Source organism: Syngnathoides biaculeatus, chromosome 2 (genome assembly GCF_019802595.1).
Source record: "Syngnathoides biaculeatus isolate LvHL_M chromosome 2, ASM1980259v1, whole genome shotgun sequence".
NCBI lineage: Eukaryota > Metazoa > Chordata > Actinopteri > Syngnathiformes > Syngnathidae > Syngnathoides > Syngnathoides biaculeatus.
In genome coordinates this window covers 42,036,349-42,060,167 of record NC_084641.1, presented here as the reverse complement: position 1 = coordinate 42,060,167, position 23,819 = coordinate 42,036,349, and the positions used below count along the sequence as shown (strand labels likewise).

The following is a 23,819-nucleotide window of genomic DNA, read 5'->3' as shown; positions in this document are numbered from 1 at the left end:
ATGGGAGTCTGAGGGTAGGCCCATCGGCAGGCAGTCAGAAATATCTCCAAGGCGGTGGAAAAGGCCAGGCAGTGGCTGTGGATAAAGAGGAAAAACTTCAATTGGGCCTTCAAAAAACTTGATGGCACCTAAGAGGTGAACCTGGGATGCTGGGATTCACTGCTGAGTGTCATGGGCCTATCAGCAAAACACTTGATGATGGAAGGAAGCCCACTTGAAAACCTGTAGGGTGCCATCACTTATTTGAACTTCATCGGAACCGAAATGTGCATGAATACAGGGATAGTAACATCTGTTCCTACAAAATACACCTATGAAAGTATGGAAGCATCTCGGAGAGGGTGCTGTGCAATTTTTGACTAGCTTGTTCAACAGAATTCTACCAGGTGGGAGGATGATTGAGAAACGGAGGAAAAGTGCCTGGTGCTCATTTTAAGCATGAGGGTGATGTGGAGACTTATGGAATAAAGTTGATGAGTCATATGATGATGTTATGGGAAAGAGTAGTGGAGACAAGACTCGCGATCAGGACAGAAGAATTTGCGAGCAATAGTATGGCTTACCAAGAGAGGTTAACACAGATATTTGTCTGAAGGATGTTGATGGAAACATGCAGAGAAGGTCAGAAGGAGGTCCAATATGTCTTCATGGAGCTCGAGACTTTGTATCTTTTCCAAAATTATTTACATTATCATTTCAACCGATATACACTACATTTATATCCAGAAACCTACAGTAAATCAGGACCTTTGGATTTTACCAGTCACTCACATTTGAAAAATGTACGGGTGTGGTCAGTCATGCCCAGAGATATAAAGTTACGGGAGTGGTCCACCAGTCATGCCCGCAGATATAAATTTCCCAGTGTGTGTTCTGCTTGTAGTTATGAGTGTACCCCTTTAAGAGCGGAGGGGGGTGGTGTCAGGTAAACTAGGAAGTAGATGTCAGCTGAGCAGTAGCTCATTAGAGACCGTGTGCATCCATGTTAAAAAAAAAATGTCGGGCTGTGGTTCATTGCACTGCATCGTTTTTCATGTGCGCCGAGTGTGTGCGGCAAGTGTGTAAGTGCGCAGTGGCGCAGCTTAGAGAGAACATTAGTGAAGACTACACAAAATAAGCATTGTCTTTCAATATCTATGTATTTCTACTCTTAACAAATTTCACGTACAATTTTTTTATACTCAATTGTGCAGATTCGTGAGTGGGATGGCGCGTGGGCACATACACGCCTGTCAAATCACAGTGACTGGTTTTACATTTGTGTTGAAATACAGAGCAGCATCCGAAATAGGACACAGCCTGTTTAATCCTTATTAAAGCAGCCTATAAAGTACATATTCACTCAAACATGCACGCGCATAAAACGGCATGCATTTATTCACTAATCTGAAGGTTAATCTGATGCTTGTAATTGCAAAGTGAGATCTGAAAGAGCTCTATTCGGCAGATATGAAACGCACACAGTCAAATGATGCACATCTATCTTCATCATCAGCATTCTATTTCTTTCAAGCTTCTCACTAATATGTTAACATCCTTTGTTCTCAAAGCTAATGGGAAGATTCTATAACTTTAAATGCAATGTCGTGTCTGACAGGATGTTTATTGCAGATTAAGTGAAGAGAAATGAGAAAACAAAATGAACACATTCTCAGCCATTGAGAAAGGGTTTTCTGAACTTGTCAGGTGTGGAACCTCCAACATAGGAACACGCCAGCCTGTAAAATCTTCAAAGGTATTGAATATTAACTTTGGCTAGCATACACCACAGGGTTTTTTTTTTTTTTTAAAGAAAACTGTCAAAGCAGAATTACAAAAACAACCAAAAAAATTACAACAAATGTAAAGTAAGGCTCTTAAATCATCATGCCATCATAGAGCTCCAGGACTGTGTTGCCATGTCCACTGAAGGGGCTGGAGACAGGTCCTTTATCCGTCAAATATATTCCCTTGTACGCTTTTTGTTGAAGTGCCTGGACTCAACTACTGGCTGAATAATGTGACCCTCAAAGACCTGTTAGTCCATCTTTAAAAGTCCACCTCCACTCCATGTATTATGTGGAGGTCGTTAGCTGGATAAAAAAAAAAAAAAAAAACACCTGTCCACCCCATACAATCAGTAAGATTCAAACTTGTAACATAGCCAAGACCAAAGAGCTGTCCAAAGACACCAGAGACAACATTTTACAACTCCACACAGCTGGAAAGGGCTCCTCCACACAGATCATCTCTAGATCAGACAGGTTCATGGGCTGTCGCTGAGAAACTCGGGAGTTTCAGGTCCCTCCAAAGATTTTCTATTGGGTTTGGGTCTGGCCAGGCCAGAACCTTGATATGCTTCTTACAGGGCCAGTCCTCGGTTTTCCTGGCTGTGTGCTTCAGCTCCTTGTCATGTTGAAAGACCCAGCCACGACCCATCTTCAATGCTCTGACTGAGGGAAAGAGGTTGTTCCCCAAAATCACACAATACATGGTCGCGGTCATCCTCTCCTCAATACAGTGCAGTCGTCCTGTCCCATGTGCAGAAAAACACCCCCAATCATGATGCTACCACCCCAATGCTTCACAGTAGGGATGGTGTTCTTGGGATGGAACTTATCGTTCATCTTCCTCCAAACACGGATACTGGCATTATGACCAAAAAGTTAAATTTTTGTCTCATTTGACCACAAAACTTTCTCCCATGACTCATCTGCATCATCCAAATGGTCATTGGCAAATTTAAGATGCGCCTTGACATGTGCTGGTTTAAGCAAGGGAATCTTCCGTGCCATGCATGATTTCAAACCATGACGTCTTAGTATATTGCCAACAGTCACCTTGGAAACGGTGGTTCCAGCTCTTTTCAGGTCATTGACCAAGTCCTGTCGTGTAGTCCTGGGCTGATTCCTCAACAGACAAAAGCCGAAAGAAACTTACTATTATAGAGTTTTTCCAATTTTCAATGTTATTTCTTGCACTGTATGCTGTTTTAATTGTAGTTTTTTCACATTTTAATTCTTTGTATTTGAATGCTTTTAAGGATTTACAATAAAGCATATTAAGTTACCTTGTGTATGAAACTTCTTTCTCATTGAAAGGAGGGACCATTTTGGCATACCATGTAATAAAAAAAGTGGACAGCACAGCTAATGCGGACAGTTGTTATGTGATTTATTGAACAATGCACAATTCAATACACTGATTACACTTTCAGCATGCATGCTAGCACGTGTTTTAATGTGTATGTAAGATACCATATGATTGGACTCAAAAGGCAGAGAGGAATACAATAATTGATTTTTACACCTGTAAGCAAAAAAGCTTACAGTGGCCCACACAGTGTATGTGTAGGCAAGTCATTACAGACAATATACACACTCACGGTGTCACATCGTAACTAAAATTATCACACCACAGCAAACAGGAAAGTATAACGAGCAAATAACAAAATGATTCAAGAAATTGACACAAAACATGCACTTTAAACGCTATTTACATCCTCGCAGTCATGCTTCGCAGCACTCCCAGCAGGCTTTAAGGCACTACCTCATTAGTGCTGCTGTTTGTTGTGGTGTGATACTTTTAGTTTTGATGTGACACTGTGAGTGTGCACATTGACTATTATGACGTGTCTACACAGGCAGTGCGTGAGACATAAAAACAAAAAACTTACAGCTGTGAAATGGAATTATTACTTACTGCCATGTGAGGATAACCAAATGGTAGCTTCCGTGAAAACTAAAACAAATACTAAAATGCATGTTAACAGTGCAACCAATGTGTTTCAGTGTGCTTTGATGGGCAAGTCACACAACATTTGCAAACTCACTGTGTGCATAAGGTGCACAACATTGCAAGGAAACATGTATAATATGGCACCTTGTCTTTTTAGAAGTGAATTTAAGACGTTTAGGCTAGAAAAAAAAAGTTGTGGTTCCAATTTCCGACATTTCAGAACTATCTTCGGTGGGTTTTTTTTACAAACTATTTTTACTCCCTCTCCAGCACATGGTGTCACCATTTTCTTGTGAGTTCTCATTCATTCAGGCTCTCTTGGGCATAAGGAGATCAAAATTCATGAAGGCTTGGTCCAAAAAAACTGAAACACTCTAAAGAATCGGACATAGCAAAACATGAAAACGTATCTTGACTTGATTTGGCTTAGTAACACTATGACACGGGACAGGGCAGTTACGCTAGCTGATGCTTGTGAACACACATGGATGAACACCCAACAATCTGGCAACAAGTGGCATGAAAAACAAGTCTTAAAGGAGAAGTCCGGTTGTTTGGATTAACAATGTATCCGATAGGTCGTGTCATATGTTCTGTACCTTGAAAATGTAAGGTTAATCCTCTATCATTTATTGGTGTTTTGAAAAGATTTTTATCGGCAATTACGAATTTTCATGGGCGCCACCATTTTGGCGAGCCACATGACCTACGCGCGTGGATGTGACGTATTACTTGTGCAAACAAAGAAATCCTCGCCAGTTTGTAGTGTTTTCACATGCGGTACCACCACGATGGGACACAGGAAAATACTTACTGCATTGTGAAATTTTGCCACAATTTGGATAGAAATAATCTGCGGAATGTTCTGTCCAGTAGGAAAAAGAATGATTTAAGGACCGGAAACTGGAGTGCCCAGAGAAAACATATGCAGGCACGGGGAGAACATGCAAACTCCACAAAAAAAAAAAAAACTCCACAAAAATCAAACCCGGGTCCTCAGAACTGTAAGGCCAACGCTTTACCAGCTAAACTACCATGCCGCTGTTGTGGAGGCAGTGTTAATCCACCAAACCAAAGATCATTTCATTATCACTTGGACCCCAGCCACACTGTTGGCTAAAACAACCTTTCCCACAATATAAGGCCAACCTTTCACTGATGGGTTCTACCATCCTTCATGGCCACGAGTGCTGTCCTCATTGCAGTCCTCCGCTGGCCGGCCTAAACGCACTCCAAAATCGACAGGATGGATGAATGGTCTGTCCCGCGCGTTGACCTTCGCGTCGTCAAACTCTGGTCATTCCCATCCAAAGAACCATCCGAGTATTCAACACTATTTACAGCCACATTTTCAAATCTGTATGGGCGTATTCCTTAGTCTTCCCGAGCAACCGATACTGCTATTTCTTTATCAGATGAGGAAAATCCAAGAAATCAGCGCTGTCCATGATTGTGTAGGAATGTAACCGAGCCTTTGTTTACGCACTTAATGTCCTGCATGTCAACCACCGAGTAGTCAGACTCCGCGTCATTCCTATCCAAAGAATCATCCAAATATTAAACATTATTAACAGCCACAGGTTCAAATCTCTATTGACGTATTCCTGTCTTCACAATCAAACGATACTGCTATCTCTTCATCTGATGAGGATAAATCCGAGAAATCAGCGCTGGCCATGATTGTGTCCCAACGTAAACTTAATACACTTAATACATCACATCCGCGCATGTAGGTCATGTGACTCGCCAAAATGGCGGCACCCATGAAAATTTTTAATTGTCAATAAAAATCTTCTCAAAAACCAGTAAATGATAGAAGATTAACCTCAAATTTTCAAGGTACAGTACATATGACATGACCAGTCAGATACATTGTTAGTCCAAAAAACCGGACTTCTCTTTTAAATACACAACATAATCAGCGCGTACATGGTGTAAAAATGTTAGGGTTGGTGGGAATTTTTTCAGGGTCAGTCGGGAAATCAGAACAACACGTTTGTTTTTTTTTTTAAACACCTTACGATCATGGAAATACGGTACATTTAACAAAAAATCTTGGAGAGCAAAATGTATAAACATGCAGAGTCTATGGAGTCTAAGTAAATATGTGCCACCAGGATTTGAATTAAAAATGCCACTGAAAATTTCATGTTGTAAAATTCATATTCTTATTTAAAAATGATCTCATTTTCAATAGTATTTCAGTTTAACTTTTCAATGTTAACAAATTCGCCATAAAAAAATTCAACCTTTAAAATTCAAACGCAATATTTCCAGTCTCCTGAGATTCAAACTACAAACTAGCTACAATTCGGTGTGTTGGGTTCTGACCTGACGTAACCCAGCCTTCTTAACACTGACTTTATACGGTGAATTTCAGACATCGAATTGTAGCTAGGTGAATCTCAGGAGACTGAAAATACTGAATACTGAAAATTTGTTGAAAAGTTGAACTGAAATACAGCTATTGAAAAAGTGATCACTTCGAAATAACAGTGTGAATTTTACAACATAAAATTTTCAGTGGCATTTTTAATTTGCATCCTGGTGGCACATATTTACTTCCATACGGGTCGCAGTACACATACCCACCAAAGTTTGATGACTTCTTTCAATCCATCATACTCTTCTACATGGCAACATGGTTCACCATGGTAGCAGGTCAACCATTGGGTTCCTATGTGCTTTTAAAGGTCTAATCCAGAGGAAATTTATTTTATTTGTCTTTCACACGAATGAGGCTAAAATTTCATTAAACATTTTTTAAAAAAATTCTAAACACAACAGAAATGAAATAAATTAGCATCAAAGTCAGTCTCAAGATTTGTTCGAAATGTCGCTTAGATTTGGCAAGTTCCGGTTCTCTCCGGAATCTAACGTCATGTCCAGGCAACATTTAGCCAGAGAGTGAAAAAGCTAGCAAAGATAGTAAGGAAGTGTGTTGCATACGGCTGTTCTGCGATAAACGCTGACGGAGTCAGCTTGCATGAATGGCCGAAAACGAACGGATAGCAAGATATGGACCAGGTTTGTGAAGACAAAGCGGGCACATTGGAGTTACAAGTCAAAGTCAACAGTATTATGTTCCATGCATTTCATGGAGAACTGCTTTGAAAACCCCCTACAGCGTTCACTTGGCTTCACTAGCAAGTAACTACGCCCCTGTTCAATTACGTCGGTGTTCAATTGTTTAGTATTGACAAGTATCTACCTCAAGTACAATATGATGTTTAGGAGGTGACGAAACTTGGACACTGTATAAAGTTAGTGTACTGTTGACGCTAAGGTCTTCCTCAAATTCGATGACAGCAGTTTGTGCTCTTAAGTGTTCCGTGCATTATAATACTGCCTAAATACATGTAAATGACACGAAGAATGCGCTATAAGCAATGGACATTACTCTGATCTCACAAAATATTCCAAATTGAAAATATGAATTACATTTTTTTTGTTTTATCTTGGTTCCTACCGTGTGCCTGTCCAACTATCCACTTGTGCCTTTCACCAGACAATGAGAATTGTAACCCTAAACCTAAAAAACGAGTTGAAAAAACGAAAAGTTGGAATGTTGGAATGGAATGTTCTCACTCGCATTCTTAGCTATCAGTGAAATATCGTTGAAAAGCAGACAGCAGGGCTTCAAGTATTTCAGCGAGGGGTATTTCAATGGTATTTACATGCATATCGTCGGAGAAACCATTGATATTAGTGGCAAGTTCCCTGAAGTTTAGACGATTTTGCTTGTTTTTCCAGAATAAAAAAGCTGTTTAAGTATAATTCACTTGCTTACTGCCATGGTCATATGCACAATAATCAGTTTAAACCCATTATCAGAAGTTGTGTATCTGATGTAGGGTCAAGTGAGTACGAAGAGCTGGCAGACATTGAAAGTGCCCATTTGAGTAAAGATGTGATGAAGCTATCTCCACTGGGACAGTCCTCCAGTATCGAGGGATACCACAGTGTTGTGAACAACTTTGCTCCCAAGATGTATCACTTTGGATATGATGGGATGAGAAATTGGTAAAGGACAATGACTGAATTAGTCTGTAAGACATCAGTTAACTTTCAATTTTGTGTTTGATAGGTTACGCTTAGCAGCAATTCATTTCAACGAGAATACTTAACGGGCTCAAGCAAAAGACAAATCTGGCAGTTTGATGCAAAACAAGGGCATCACAAATGAAGAAGATAATGCAGGATTGTACATTCAGTGAGGCCCTCCCCCCATCCCACAAACAAAAAAAAAAAGGAGAATGACACAAAGAAAAACCTTATCAAAGTATAATATTGGAAGCATAATTATTTTAGTCTTCTTCTCGCTCTTTTGCCTGGCACACCATCCTCATCCTTTTACCAATATACTCACTCTCTCGTCTCTGAACATGTCCAAACCATCTAACTCTGCTCTCTCTAACCTTCTCTCCAAAACATCCAACTTTGGCTGTCCCTCTAATGAGCTTGTTTCTAATCCTATCCAACCTGTTCACTCCAAGCGAGAACCTCAGCATCTTCATTTCTGCTATCTCCAGTTCTGCTTCCTGTTGTTTCTTCGGTGCCACCGTCTCTAATCAGTACATCATGGCCGGCCTCATAACTGTTTTATAAACTGCCCTTCATCCTAGTGGAGACTCTTCTGTCGCATAGAACACCAGACACCCTCCGCCAACTGTTCCACCCTACTTGGACCTGTTTCTTCACTTCTTTACCACACTCTCCATTACTCTGTATTGTTGACCCCAAGTATTTGAAGTTATCCACGCTCGCTATCTCTTCTCCCGGGAGCTTCACTCCTTCTCCCCCCCCCCCTCACATTCATGCATATATATTCTGTTTTACTTTGGCTAATCTTCATTCCTCTCCTTTCCAGTGTGTGCCACAATCTTTCCAATTGTTCCTCCGCCTGCACAATATCATCTGCGAACATCATAGTCCAAGGGGATTTGACGTAGTCAAATGATTCGTCCACGGAAGAAGAATAACTTTGAACCCCAACAAGGGAAGTAACCTAGTTTTCAGAAAGACTTTCACTATGAGGCTTGCCACTTGCCCATTTTAACCTATTGTAAACCAGGACAGCATATCTGCATATGTATGAAGTCATGTAATTTCCATGTTTCAGGGTATGTGGAACACCTGTTAGAAGAGCTCCGGACCCTCTGTGTGGATGCGGACCTAATGACCTCCTCTGCTGACCCCCAAGCACCACCACCTCTCAGCAGCACACAAAACCAAGCAACGACTTGGCTAGTCTTCAAGTCAGTTTTCAAGATTTTCAAATCAAAGCTGTTCAAATGAAATGTGGGGGAAAAAAATACGAATTTGAAGAAGCCGATTTAAAAACTGTGTCCAGTTTGTTAAACTGAAACTAAATTCTATCCTGATGGAACTTCAGCGGCAGAGGTTTTATGTAACAAACTTATGACGCATGCTGATTAACCAGTCAAGTTGTGTGACGCAAAAAAGTAATGCATTAGTCTGGTCTGTTCAATAGTCATTTTCTCAACTTGTGTGAACCTCTGTAAACATGACCTCTATGGTGACAGCAGGGTGAGATGGCATACTGTGGATTTGAACTCTACAGCTCCTAATGACATTTTATGGAATGAAACAATATCATGTTTAGCATGTGCATATATAAATGTTGAACATGTTGCTGTATTAAGTCAGTCTTGACAAAACAGTCCTGAACAAATGATAGTTTCACCTTCAGTGGTTTGTAACAAAATAACTTGGTTTTGAAACTTTTTCAGTGCTGTGATACTTACAGATGATATCACAAATTCTTCAACCATTTTGCTTAGTCTAATTAGAGACTTGAAAGGCAGATTTTCCACCAGAACAACAAAAGACATTTTAGAGTCGAAAGTGTCACATAATGCTAGCAATGTCCATCAATTGACCCCTCCGTACAGGGCACTTAACCACGCCTCCTGAAGTGACATCAGACAAAAAAATTTGCAAAAATATCGGCGCAGCAAGAAAAGAATAGAGCGAAACTGTCCGATTTACCAGGCTGATTTCTCACTCGCATTCTTAGCTATCAGTGAAATATCGTTGAAAAGCAGACAGCAGGGCTTCAAGTATTTCAGCGAGGGGTATTTCAATGGTATTTACATGCATATCGTCGGAGAAACCATTGATATTAGCGGGAGATCTTTCCGGAGTCAGAGGAAGACCGAGAAGCCACATAATATAATATATAATAACCCAAAGACGAATTCATCATTGACAGTTTCCTATTTTCGTGTTACCTATCACACTTTTGTGCAGAATCTGTATGTGTATCTGTATAGCCGTTTGTGAACCACCGTATGAAGGAGAAGAAGGCGAGGCTTGATTTACGAGTTGTTTCTCTCGTTTTCTTTGTGTAACGTCACACGCTCCCCTCAATAATTATTCTTGAATTAGTGCCGAACCTACGTAAGTCCCGACCGAGTACGACAATCATTACTTTAGTGTCCTCAAACATCTTTCCTTCAGTCTTGGTGTCTCGGTGCACATCGAAGGCTTTTAGGACTGCTAGTCCGGTTTAGCTTAGCTCACCGCCAACAAAGCGACACGTTTGTGGAGTCAGATCATCGCAAAATATCACTCAACACAGATCAAGTGTGTCAATCATTCACACGTAGCTACGTTATGCAAGCGAAGAACTGCTAATTCATTTATATGAGACATGTATTGAAAATCAAATACAGGGCATACCTTCATGCAAACACAATCTGGTTTACCGTAGCCGGCAACAAAGCGACACATTTGTGCAGTCAGATCATCGCAAAATATCACTCAACACAGATCAAGTGTGTCAATCATTCACACGTAGCTACGTTATGCAAGCGAAGAACTGCTAATTCATTTATATGAGACATGTATTGAAAATCAAATATAGGGCATACCTTCATGCAAACACAATCCGGTTTACCATAGCCGGCAACAAAGTGACACGTTTGTGCAGTCAGATCATCGCAAAATATCGCTCAACACAGATCAAGTGTGTCAATCATTCACACTTAGCTATGTTATGCAAGCGAAGAACTGCTAATTCATTTATATGAGACATGAATTGAAAATCAAATATAGGGCATATCTTCGTGCTAACAAACAAAGTCCGGTTTAGCTTCACTCAGGAGCGCCGAACAGAGACACGTTTGTGCAGTCAGATCATCGCAAAATATCGCTCAACACAGATCAAGTGTGTCAATCATTCACACTTAGCTATGTTATGCAAGCGAAGAACTGCTAATTCATTTATATGAGACATGTATTGAAAATCAAATATAGGCCATACCTTCGTGCAAACACAGTCCGGTTTACCGTAGCCGGCAACAAAGCGACACGTTTGTGCAGTCAGATCATCGCAAAATATCACTCAACACAGATCAAGTGTGTCAATCATTCACACTTAGCTATGTTATGCAAGCAAAGAACTGCTAATTCATTTATATGAGACATGAATTGAAAATCAAATATAGGGCATATCTTCGTGCTAACAAACAAAGTCCGGTTTAGCTTCACTCAGGAGCGCCGAACAGAGACACGTTTGTGCAGTCAGATCATCGCAAAATATCGCTCAACACAGATCAAGTGTGTCAATCATTCACACTTAGCTATCTTATGCAAGCGAAGAACTGCTAATTCATATGAGACATGTATTGAAAAAAAAATTTAGGGTTTACCTTCGTGCAAACATATCTGTTCCGGTTGATGGATTCAGTTGATCATGCGGTCTTCCACAAAGTTTGATCCATCGAATACATTTTTCGTACTCGGTCTTCTATTCTGGTTGATTTTAGATGGATTCAGTTGATGATGCGGTCTTCCACAAAGTTTGATCCGTCGAAGACATTTTTCGTACTGGGTCTTCCGTTTTGGAAAGGGTACGAATTGAACTCCACCAAGTAGCCTTTCAGGATACCTGTCGTCACTATTATAAAGTCCGTGACTACACCTCTTAACCATATCTATTGTTAAAGAACCCAAATACGCGATAAAAAGCTCACAAAAGCTATACTGGACCATGCAACGTTGTCTGAGGGAACTGCGGGTCCAAAAAAGGGGCGTGGTTCATGCAGATCTCTGGCCTCTGATTGGTCAGCGACGCGGATGACACAATTTCTATGGAGGGGTCAATTATTAGTCCAGGATCAACACCCATGCTTTACTTTCATGCAAAGAAAAGCGTAATGTTCATCAGATGGGCATAAATCCTGTGAACACGGCATGATCTTCAAGTCCTGGGGGTGGAAATTCTGCTCTGATTCTCTGCACTGCACATGATGGCATAACAACCCTCTTGCTCTTCCCAAGAGCCCCCCAACACAACCTCACCAACTGTCTGTACGCCACATGGCTATTTCTTTAATGTCCTTCTCCTGTGAAGGCGTTTCTGCCATAATGGTATTGAAAGACTAGATGTCTCCAATACAGATGGGTTGAGGCAAACTGGGTGAAAGCCTTCGTGGTTAACAATGCAAGCCAAGGCGGTTCCATCCAACTTCCAGGCAGTTTCTGTAATTTCCTTACAGCACTGGCGTTCTCACTGGGAAGGCATTGGATGGCAATTTCCACATTTAAACCTGGGTAAAAAAATATGATCAGTTAAAATAATATAATTTGGTTTGCTTTAAGCACAAAGTTGGATTTCATTATTATCTTTTGCTCACCAAGATAAGGCTGAAATAATGCCGCTGTGGCATAAAGCCATATCATTTATTATCTTCTTCTAAAAAATGACATACTTTAATGTATGCAAAGCTACCTTAACAACAATTGAGAAATAGACGATGTTATAGATGTGATCTTTAAACGCAGTACAATCCCGAAGGTTACGATTTTTGTTTTATGCCGACTCAGTTGCTAGTACAACAACAAACAACTCATTGTTGCGTGCAAGCAGCATCAGACGTTTACATGTGTTTAAATTACATTATTTCGTCAATAAGGTGTACGGTAAATTTCTTGAGGCACCTACTAGTTTGTGTTTTGGGTGCGAAGTTCCAGGTCAACCTCGTCAAATTTCACCGAATACCGTCCTTGTGTTGCGTTTGTCAACTACGGTTGGAACAAATATTGTTGAATTACACCCACATGGGATGTTTTTTTTTTTTGTTTCTAACCCTAACCATGGGAATTGTTAGAATTATTGTTAATATATTTATTATGGACTTGCAACAAAGCCAAAGTATCATCCTTGTTTTGAAGATTCCTTGCACACAGGAATGCAGCCAGACCAAATATCATCCTTGCTTCAAAGAGTCTTGTTCACAGGACGAGCCCCCACACACACAGGTGCAACTCCGAGAAGTGGCCAAGGACAACTCCATCAAAACCAAACTTTGTGCATGTCATCTGCTCACTCCTCCTTTTGACCTTGTGTGTTTTCATATAAAGAAAGGGTACGCGAGAGGTTGGTTCAGAACGTGTTTGGAGGTTGTAACTGGCCTGTCTCTCACATCCTCCTGATCAGAGGAAAGATGACTTCTTGTTATTTGTGCAATTATTCCAGCAAGTTGGGTGCCAAACCTAACAGGAAGAATTAGAAAATTCCTCCTCTTCAGTTCCTATCTCTTCCACGTAGCATTCCATAAAAACTTCTTTATCACTGTTGTCCATCTCCTCGAGATCCCACTCGCACCATGTATGACTGTTTGTTCTTTACTGGGGTTGTCTCGACATGACATCACATGGAAGCAGCTTCAACAGAGCCTCGGTTTGAAACACCCAATGGGGGCATTCGGATTCCAAAGAAAATGTTCACTTTGGTGCTAATTTATTTCATTTCTGTTGTGCTGAGAATTTTTCTATTTGTTTGTGAAAAATTAGGTATGTTTGTGTGATATATAAATAAAATATAGGTCGTCTGGATTAGACCTTTAACAAAAATCGGATGGTTTCGAAAGGATTTAGGATTTGTCAAGTTGTCATGCCACAAATAGCAATGAAGCGAATTCATAGCAATTGGCTTGTATGGCTTGGGTTCATGTGTTGAGCTGAGCCCTAGAACCAACTCTCAAATTGAACACCAGATCTCGCCAAACAAAATTATACTTGATTGGGTCACCAGCACGGCAAAGATCTCTCTGATAAACACAGCCTTCCCACTGAGCATCTCACTGCATTGCACACGTATACCAAAGTCAGTAACCTTATATAAACCTGATTATTTTTCATATCTTTGTGTTATACACATATATCAGGGTTACCAACCTTAAGAACCCAATTATTGTCATATCTTTGTATTCACATCTTGTTTTTGACATGAAGACATCAACAGGATGCAGCTGCCCCTCACACCCAATGGTTTTTCAACGGAGAAGCACACGGCCTGCAAGACGTTTGCTGCGTCACTGAGTTACTGAACAGGAAGCCCGTCACACTTGAATCACCACACAGGATGTCTGCAAGCAGAAATTGATTTCAACTATTTAAACATTAAACCTTTAGCAGAAAATATGATGCTTTGAAACGGCTTTGTGAAAAGAATATAACCTGTGTATGACTGTCTCTCTCAGACAAGGCAACACATGATGAGCAACCGACTAAAACAAGCCTGAGAATGCATGAGAGAATTGTACTCACAAGAATGTTGATACATTTATGCTTTTGCTCAAAAACTAGGGTGAAACCGAATGCGAGTTTGTGGTTACATTTTTAAAGATGCATTTATTGATTAAAGGGAAAATGACAAAATTGAGTGAAGCTAAGAGGGGCGTGACAAGTCAAGCCAGGGATGGCGAAAGGGGCCTAATAGGACAACAAAGTGAGCCCTTCCCACTGGGCGTGGATTCAGCCAACATTTTCCAGAAAGTTAAAAAATAAAAAACCTTGGATACAGAAGTCCGGGGCTTTTTGTTCGTTTCTCGCTGACAAAGAGACAAGGTCTTTCTATAGGCGTAATAGTCGTGTGGCAAACTGGCGGGGAGAAGTTGAGCAACTTGGGATGCTTATTTTTGATGACTCCATTTAAGATTGGGCGCAAGTAAAACAACTACTATAATTTAGGTAATGGCAGGATAATACCAGCGATATTACGTGGTTACCTATGAAGGACAATTGAGCTTGACAATTTATCCTTAATCCCGAAAATCCTTATTACTAAATTCGGCTTTGAGCTATGTAGGACTTGATCATCCCTAACAGGCTCACTCAAAAATGTCTATTTTCCCGAATTTCTCATGCTTTTGAATGCTTTGAACCTTATTTCATTTATATTACTTGTTATTATTATCAGTATTATCATTTCAATAATTTTTCCTTTTGTTGATTTATGTTCAATTAACATCGAATTTTGCCTTAACATCACAACCGTACCCCGCGTCTTGCGGGAATGACTGTCGAGTAATGAATGTTATCTGAACAATTTTTATCATTTTATTAAATACTTAAAACTTCCATCTTCATCTATCTTTGTCATTCCTATAGTGAGTTGTCTCATTATTACCATTCTCCCTCGTTAAAGATCGAGCGTCAACAACATTAACATCATTTAGTTGTAAAATTCTATTTTAATCAGTCACTCATTGATAATCTCAGGTTTAAGATAAAAAAAAAATCTGTACGATCCTAACAAGGATTGTTAAATTTACTAGGTCAATGACAAGTGCAATCCATTCATAAGAGATGAAGCTGCTGTAAAAGCGGAGCGATCACTTTGTCATCCTGTTATTCTGTAAGGTTACTCGACAAGGGCTGAAAAGTGAGGGCAGACCAGATTGGCTCTCCAAAACTAAAGGCAGTTAGTACACCTAGGCGAATTCATCTCGACACCGACTTAAGAAGCTCCCGTCCTCTTGCACGCACGGCGTTAGTGTCGGCTGGGGTAAAGGGGTAGCTTAACCCTTTAACTGGAGAGTCAGTCAGGACATTTCTCCCGATTAGTCCTGCGGATAAGCAGAATCTGACATGTGGGTCCCAATGTGGGGCACGATTGATCGATTTATTGCAAAAAATTGGATCGATAGTGGCCCTACAAAAAAAAAAAAACCCGAGTAGGCGCTTTTCTAATTTTTGTTTTTTATTGGGTACATGGCTTCGGAAGCGGTACTCGCTGATAAATTGTCATGTCAGACGACCCTGAGCGGGCGCGAAATAAGTCTCTTTGAACAACTCCTAGTTTAGGGTGAAAAGTATCTGTAGTGAAGGAGATAGTACTATTTCGTGTCTAAGAAACGGCGACAAAACTCCCCCTCTAAAAACTCACACTCTAGAGTGAGTGTGAGAGCTCATATAAGTAAATGGGGTTGATAGTCGACCTGCTGCTCTGGTCGACTGCGAAGCTACTGATAGTGAGCTTGTTGAAGGGAGCTGCGAGGTGCGCAGTAGAGGGAGGGGCTGAGTCGAGGGATGGGCAAAGTACCCGGCTAGGAAACAGCAGGGCTTTGAGAAAAACCGTTAGAGACACAAAATGACTAACTGTCCATCAGAACGAAGCAATAGAGTGGATAGTCAGAACACTCATTAGATTCAGTGAGTAATGATCAACTATGTGTTAAGCTATTTTGGCTTCCCAAGTTGGGTACGAACACCAGTTATTATTACAGGTTATATTAAGTTTCCATTTTTAGCTCATTTACCATACTCTCTCTTGTCTCGCTGCGGCTTGCCCCTTGAAGTTTATCGACCTTTCGCTTTGATAGCAGATACCCTAACTTCAGTAGCTTAGTTGGACTTCCCCATGTCCACATCCCCAATGCCTTTTCTTTTAATATTTTTGAACAAATTTTTTAGTTTTTTCCCTGTTTCAGTGGACTAATTGTTTTTCAAAAAGAGGACTTCGTGGGATTTTTCCCTTTTCTTTGAACAATTAATTTGATTTTTAAAGTTTTTGTTTTGTTGAATTTAAAGTTCTTTTAAGTGAATGTCTAAAGTTTAGGGAGACCAGAGACTGACTAGAGGTCGTGAGTATAAACACCCAGGGTCTTGAGTCTTCCCTAAGCTGAAGAACCGTATTATTTTATTTTACCTTTTTTCTTTTCTCGATGAATGATTTAATTTTTAGAGTATTTTTTTTTTATTTTAGAGTTTCTTTTGAGTGAATGTCCAAAAGTTCAGGAGATATAAAACTGACCAAGGGTCGTGAGTATAAACACCCAGGGTATGTCCGCTCCCATTGGGAGTAGAAGGATTAATTTTGATTTTGCTTTTCTTCAAATGAGACTGGACCTTGACTGAATCAAACAGGGACCTTTCCGGACTACAGTAAGAAACCATCCCACCGTTTAGTAGAAAAATCAGCCAGTAGAACAGGGGAAGCGTTCGCAGCTGGTAATTTGAAGAGAAAGAAAAGCGACGTTGAGTAACCAACCAGGAGCTGTAGTACGAGCCTTTGACCCTATGCGCTACGGGGGGTTTCAGAATTAGGCAGCTCCATTCTTACAACGAAAGCGGGCTACGAACAGGATAATACGCTAAGAAAAGCAAGACGGGCTACAGTAATATGTCAAGATAAGCAAAGCGGGGTTTAGAAGTAAGAAGAATGGTGGAAACAGAGAATCCATCCATTCGACCCATGGAGCTTTCAACAAAGAGCCGTGAAGGGTGAAGGACAGTTTAGGGCAGAGAAACCCGAAGGAACTGGTGTAATGACGATAATAGTGGATCACTCTGGAGGAGACTACAATCGAAGAGAAGCTCCCAATGGCTCGAGTGGTGGATCAAGATGATGGAAAGATACCATATAGTTGAACTAATTAGTACTGGCGTTTTGTGGGACCCAATAGTGAAAATGCTGGCCAAGGAAGCTGACGTAAAATATAAAATGGTGGATAGTGAACGGGCAAGGCCAGTGCCCAGATATCAAGAACACAAAGATTACCGACAGAGAATAAAGATCCAAGCTGGGAGAAAACAAACGCCAAGCCCTGAATTCTTAAGTGAAGATAAATCTGACATAGAGATAGAAGGTTTATTCAGCCCAGCATCCCAAGAAGAGCCAGGAGAACCAAAGAAAAAGGTGAAACTGACATGCCAAATGATTTCCCTTGTACGAACGGGACCCTTACCATCCATGCCCAAAGAAACCAAAAAATGTAAAGTTGGAAATGGGATAACAGGATGCAACTATGTAGGAAGCGCATGGGACATATGTGAGGACGCCCTGGTGATTTTCATTGACAGAAAACTCAGGCCCTATAGCAAAGCATTCCAAGCCGAACTGAACAATGTGGCAGGAGTAGAATATGTATCAGAAAAAGAACTAGTACTGCAAGAAAGACAACCAGACTAGGTAACGGTTGCGACAACCAGCGGGGGAGATACGCCCTACTACATGATAGTACATGTAGAGGCCCTGTAGCTCAGTGGTTAGAGCACTGGTTTGATAAACCAGGGGTTGTGGGTTCGTATCCCACTGGGGCCTCCACTCCCTGAGAAGGGTTGCGTCAGGAAGGGCATCCGGCGTAAAAATTGTGCCAAACATATGTGCGTTCATCTGAGATGACACACGCTGTGGCGACCCCGAAAGGGACAAGCCGAAAGAAACTTACTTACTTTTTACATGATAGTACATGTCCCGGGGGAGAAGTGGATTGCAGAAGTGGATCAAACACAATATTGGAAGAAATGACAGAATTATTAGAAAGCGGCATAGACCAAGCTCTAGAAGGTGGAGCAGCCAGAGTTGTGATGGATGTAAACGGGATAAAATCGGAAAAAATGTCATGGAAAGTGGCGGAAACAGCAGTGGTCGGAGCCTTCACACTAAGAATGTCAACCCCAGTAACTTTAGCCTCAGGAGCTGAATTCGTGGTCATAATATCTAACAAACAAAGAGAAGAAAGAGTAAGCACAGCAAAAGAAGAGCTGCATACTCAATTGCTGCGTGTGTGCCGCTCTGAACTGCAACTTCAACAACAACCCAAGGCTGAACCCAGGGCGTTATCACAGCCAACCCAACAGCCAAAGACCTACCCTAGGCCGTCGCCCAGGAGAATGAGAGAAGAGACAGGGAGTAGGACCTCAAACTCTCGGAATGGAAATGGAGGACGGGGAACAAGCCGGACCTAGTGGGCTGAGGAGAGGAGCAAGAAGCCCTGGAAGAGGGACGGTAACTTTCAGCCCTTCCACATCTACTCCCAGTTCGGTGTGCGGATCCTATCGATGGTTACCTCCACCAACCCCAATAGCCGAACCAAAGGGAAACTCGAGACGATCGCGAAGGGAAGCAAGGGAACCAGTTGGATACCCATCAGCACCTGAAGTTGCAAGTGGAAATGAAAGCGGACAAGAGGAAGGAGACTGGGTGTGTGTACCACCATGGACCGAACAAGAGGCTGCCATGAGAAACGAGGATGTTATGAGGCAGACGAACAGAGGAAGAAAAGACCCTCAACCAGTACTCAGCGTCTACAAAGCCTCAGAGAGAATAGCCAGGGATATACAACTGGGATATGTTCAAACTCAAGATGGAAGAAAAACCTTCAAACCAGAAGCAGGACAGAGGGACTATTCCTACCTGTTTTCCTGGTTGGAGAAACTGGAGGATGATCTAACCTTGGATGTGAAAGCCACCTACCGAGAAGCAGTAAATATCTTGCAAACCCCCACATACCACACACTAGTGGGGCATAAAGACTTTGCAAAAAAACTTCAGAGAAGGCTTCGTGACAGTAATGTACGACGTTTTACTCAGAAAACTGAAACAGGCAGTATATCGCAGAGCACAAATTGAATTGAGAGCCAAAGAAGACTTGGACGCTTGAGCAATGGCAGGCCCTGGAAACCAGCCCACTCAGTATAGAAACCAACTGGAAAAAACAACATTTGGGCCCAACTCCTTGAACCAGCCAAGCAGCACAGAAAAAGATATGCAAGAACTTAAAGCTTTAAAGGAGCTAGTTCAGCTGGAGACTGAAAATGAAACAGTGAAAGACTATTTAATTGAAATATGGGCTATGGTCAAAGTTGCTCCGGGAGGAGAAATCGGCAAAAAGTTATGGCTACAATACATCATTGCCCCATTGGACCCAACGAAACACCACAACAGGTCTATGAAAGATGGGTGGATGGCGACGATGAGGACGAAGAGGCCCACATAGCAAGAGCTAGAGAGCGACTCAAGCAAGGAGTCACATTACTAAATGTGTGGCATAAAACAAGACAAGTCGTACCTCCAAGCAGATACGTTAAAGCGCTACGAATGATTGTAAAAGAAATGGGAAACAAAGCAACTTTTGTGAAGATGGCACCCGATAGTACAGCACAAAAAATCGAGGCCTCCGTTAGACAATTGGACCGACTAACGAAATACTACAGTGAGAAGAGTAAAGCAGCATCAACTGACAACCGCCCTCGTTGAAGTAATCAACAGTCACCCCAAAAACAAACACAGCCTCCAACAAGAACAACTGAAAGTCAGAGGCAGCCTTCTCAGCTGAGGCAACAACAGGCAACGAAAAAGACGGAACCTGGAGCATATATACCAAAAGAAGAATTTTTTAAATTACACCAGAAGAAAGAAAGGCCCATCTTGAAGCTCGCAAAGCCGTGACTTGCCCAAAAAGTAATGGAAACAAAGGTTCGGGTCACCCTGGAGGGAGTCTATCGAATGGGGGATGAGCTCTACGCGAAATTGGAGGGAGTACCCTATTGGGTAGACACCAGGGCCAAGGTGTCGATGACCCGTAAAGCCTTGAAGAGAATCGGACACCTGAAAGTGAAAGTAGCGGATGGATCAACTACAGAAATGCCAGTTGGAGTCTGGAAAGTAATTGTTTGGATCATGGGACCATACAACTTATTGACATTATGAGATTCAGAAGAATAAACAAACCCAGAAATAAACACCAAACAGCCACAAAAATATGGCAAAAGTTAAAATCAGAGACAGAAGTGAAAGTTGGACCAACCAAAGTAACCGAAACGAGTGGTATAAACAAGTGGATGTACCAGCAGTGAAGGCCAAACAAATCCAGGACAGCGACTTGTCGCCAGAACGAAAAAGGAAATTGGCAGAAATAATGGAGGAAGCCTCCATGGCACATTTCAAGAATGACTGTGGCGACTTGAGACAAAAATACATGCACACCATAAGTGGAGGAGTGCACCCACCGGTGAGACAGTACCCTCTCAACCCGGGAGCTGTGGCTGAAATGGCAATGATAGTAAAAAACTGTTGGCACTTGGAATAATTTGTGAAGAACCAAATACAATAACGAACAGTCCCATTCAGGCTGTCAAAAAGCTTGAATCCGTGGTTGGGGGGGTTATGCCAGTCATCAACTTTAAAGCTCTAAACCGCCGGACAGTGGGTAATCGAGCGAGCTTCATAAACCCTCAAGCGTCGCTGAAAACGCTGAAAGTGAAGAAGTACAAGTCATGTATAGATCTGGCAAATGGATTTTTCTCCTTGAGGATTGCCAAAGAATCACAAGGAAAGACGGCGTTCACGCACAAAGGAAAATAATACGTTTGGCAGAGATTACCACAAGGATATAAAAATTCCCCAAAGGTGTTTCAATCAGCCGTTTTGAACATTTTGGAGGGGCTGCCAGTCACAGTTTACATCGACGATATGTTCATCGCCAACGATACAGAAGAGGATCATTTAAATACCTTACAAACTGTAATCCGACGAGTGACAGCAGCAGGGCTGAAACTTAATCTGAAAAAATGCCAATTTGCTAGATTCCAAGTAGACTACTTGGGGTTCCAAGTGTCAGAAGACTTGGGGCTTTCAGGGGCGTATAGACATAAGATTGAGCAGATCCTACCCCCAAAAATGAATTGCAGAAAATCCTCGGACTATGCAACTATGTTCGGGACCATGTCCCTCATTATCAAAAATATGCAAGACTCCTCTATGCCCGTCTTCGCAAAAATCCTGAAGAGGGAAAATCCAAGAGCTGGAATTGGTCCGCCAAAGACCAAGAGAACTGAGAAGGATTGAAAGAAGCAGTAAGAAATGCGGTACAACTTGAAGCAAGAAGTCTGGATACGAGATTGATTGCAAAAGTGGAGTGCGACGAAGACGCGGCCATGGTGAGCATTAGCAACGAAGGCGCTGGCTTAGTGACCTTATGGACTTACACCCTGAGCAGTGTAGAGAAGAAGTTTCCCCAGGAGGAAAGAGAGCTGGCAGTCCTGGTCAAGTATTGGGGGACGTTAAAAGACCTAGCCCAGGGACAAGGGAAAAGAGTCATCACGCAGAGCCAAGTTCATCGCTATCTGCGAAAAGACACCATCGTAAGCACTAAGGCAACCAATGCAAGATGGGGAAGGTGGGAAGATATCCTGCTTGACCCTGATTTGGAAATAGAACCAATAACCACCTCGTCCAAAAGACGAGGGAAACCACAGACAAAAGCCATCCATACGAATGGGTACTCTACACAGATGGTTCGAGAAAAGGTGAAGACCAGTCTGCCCACTGGGGTTTCATCCTTAAGCACAATGGAGAAGAAAAGAGCCGTCGCAAAGGTGTGCCCAAGCCAGAGAAGTTACGGCAGTGTTGGAAGGACTGTTAGAAGCTATAAGATTACACATGTGACGTGTAAGAATTATAACAGACAGCCACTACTGTGCGCAAGCTGTTAAAGAAGACCTATCCATTTGGGAGGAAAATGGATTTGAAGGAGCAAAGGGCAAGTTAGTCGCCCATGCAGACCTATGGAAGAAAGTAGCCGAATTGGGGTTAAATATGAACATCGATGTTGTCCACCAGTGGGCCCACGTTAAAGAAGGGGTTCATTGGAGAGGAAATGATGAAGTTGATAAATACGTCCAAGAGAGAAAAGTAATTGTTGTAGGAGCAGCCAGATACTACGGCTGTACATGAAGCGCTAGGCCATGGAGGTGCCTTACAAACAAGGAAAGAGTTGGAAAGACTGGAACTTTGAATCACTGAAAAGAAAATCCAAGCTATTCTAAGGGACTGCGAACAACGTAACAAATACAACGCAGGACGCCACGGACAGCGAGTGGACGGATTAACCATCAAGAGCACTGTGCCATGGGCATCGGTCTGCATGGACGTGGCAGGCCCTATGGGAGTGAACGGCACAAAAGGTGCGAAGTACCTGATTGTGCTAGTGGATTCGATGTTGGGATATGTTGGACTAAGAGCAGTATGAAAAGCAAATGCTCAAAGAGTAATCAAAACGGTGGAAGAAGGATGCGTGTGGCTGGGAATACCAAAAGAGCTGAGAACTGACAATGGAACGCATTTCAAAAAAGCTGCAGGAGACAGGTGGTGTCAAAAATGGGGTATAACGAGAATTTATTCACCGCCCTCCACCCCCCAAGCCAACGGCGTTGTTGAGAAAACCATTGGCCTACCTAAAAACTGGCTAGGAAAGAATACTAACAGAAAAGAATGGAGTGAAAAACTGGTGGAGTTGTTCAAAGACTTAAATGGGAGGAGCAGAACTGAAAGGCTGTCCCCCTCAGAGGAATTGAATCAACACCCCTTCATTGCTCCTGATAGTGGCAGAGTGAGAGAAGACGCAAGCATCAAAAAGGAAAGGTGTCAATTTCAGAGAGGATAGCGAGTATGTGTTAAGTCACAGATAATCAAACAGTGAAAGCTAAATACGACAATCCTGACGTTGTAGAAGAAGTTTTGGACAGAAACACAGTGCGCCTCAAGGAGAGAGGGATCCAAGGGGTAGAGCAGCTTAAACCAATACTAGTCGATTCAAGAAAGAGCCAAGGAGTTAAGCAAAAATGACTGCAGAAAAGGAAGAGGACGATCCACTTTTCAAGATGGCCATGATGAAAGGAGTTGTGATCACATAGAGGACTTGGAATGGATTAATGGCCGGAACAGCATTCAGACTTTTGATGAATGCACGAAGAGGATACTTATCCAAAGTGGTGGAGAAAATAAATTGGCACCGAGCAGACCAAGGATGTGTCGTGTGCGGAAGCTTTGAACAGAGGATCAAGGAAGGACCTGGACCCAGTCACGTTTGGAGGACTTCCTTCCCGGCCTTGGAAGGTTTGGACCCAGCCAAGGTACTCGACGCCTACGTATGTGAGATATGCAGAACAGAATTTCTACCCAGATTAAGATTTTATGCACAATGGGAGTTAGTCCCAGGAGAACAGTTGGAACAGAACTGTAAATGTAGATGGGATGGACAAATGTTATTACATTGTGACCGGTG

General features: G+C 41.9%; 1 protein-coding gene and 1 non-coding gene across 13 annotated transcripts in view; one reads left to right on the top strand and one right to left on the bottom strand.

Moving 5' to 3' along the window:
* Positions 1-23,819, bottom strand: part of plxnb3 (plexin B3) — a 266,957-nt gene that overhangs the window by 185,324 nt on the left and 57,814 nt on the right. For 3 of the 12 annotated variants that reach the window (XM_061806204.1, XM_061806193.1, XM_061806222.1), the window contains 2 exons: positions 13,924-14,114; positions 11,394-12,293 (listed from right to left, as the gene is read on the bottom strand). The exons of 7 other annotated variants lie outside the window; for them this stretch is intronic. The gene's annotated coding sequence lies outside the window, so the exon portion shown is untranslated. The remainder of the gene's footprint in view (positions 1-11,393; positions 12,294-13,923; positions 14,115-23,819) is intronic. 2 more of the 12 variants (XM_061806230.1, XM_061806182.1) reach the window with 2 other exon arrangements.
* Positions 18,001-18,073, top strand: trnai-gau (transfer RNA isoleucine (anticodon GAU)). Its single transcript has one exon. It is a non-coding gene; the product is annotated as a tRNA-Ile (tRNA).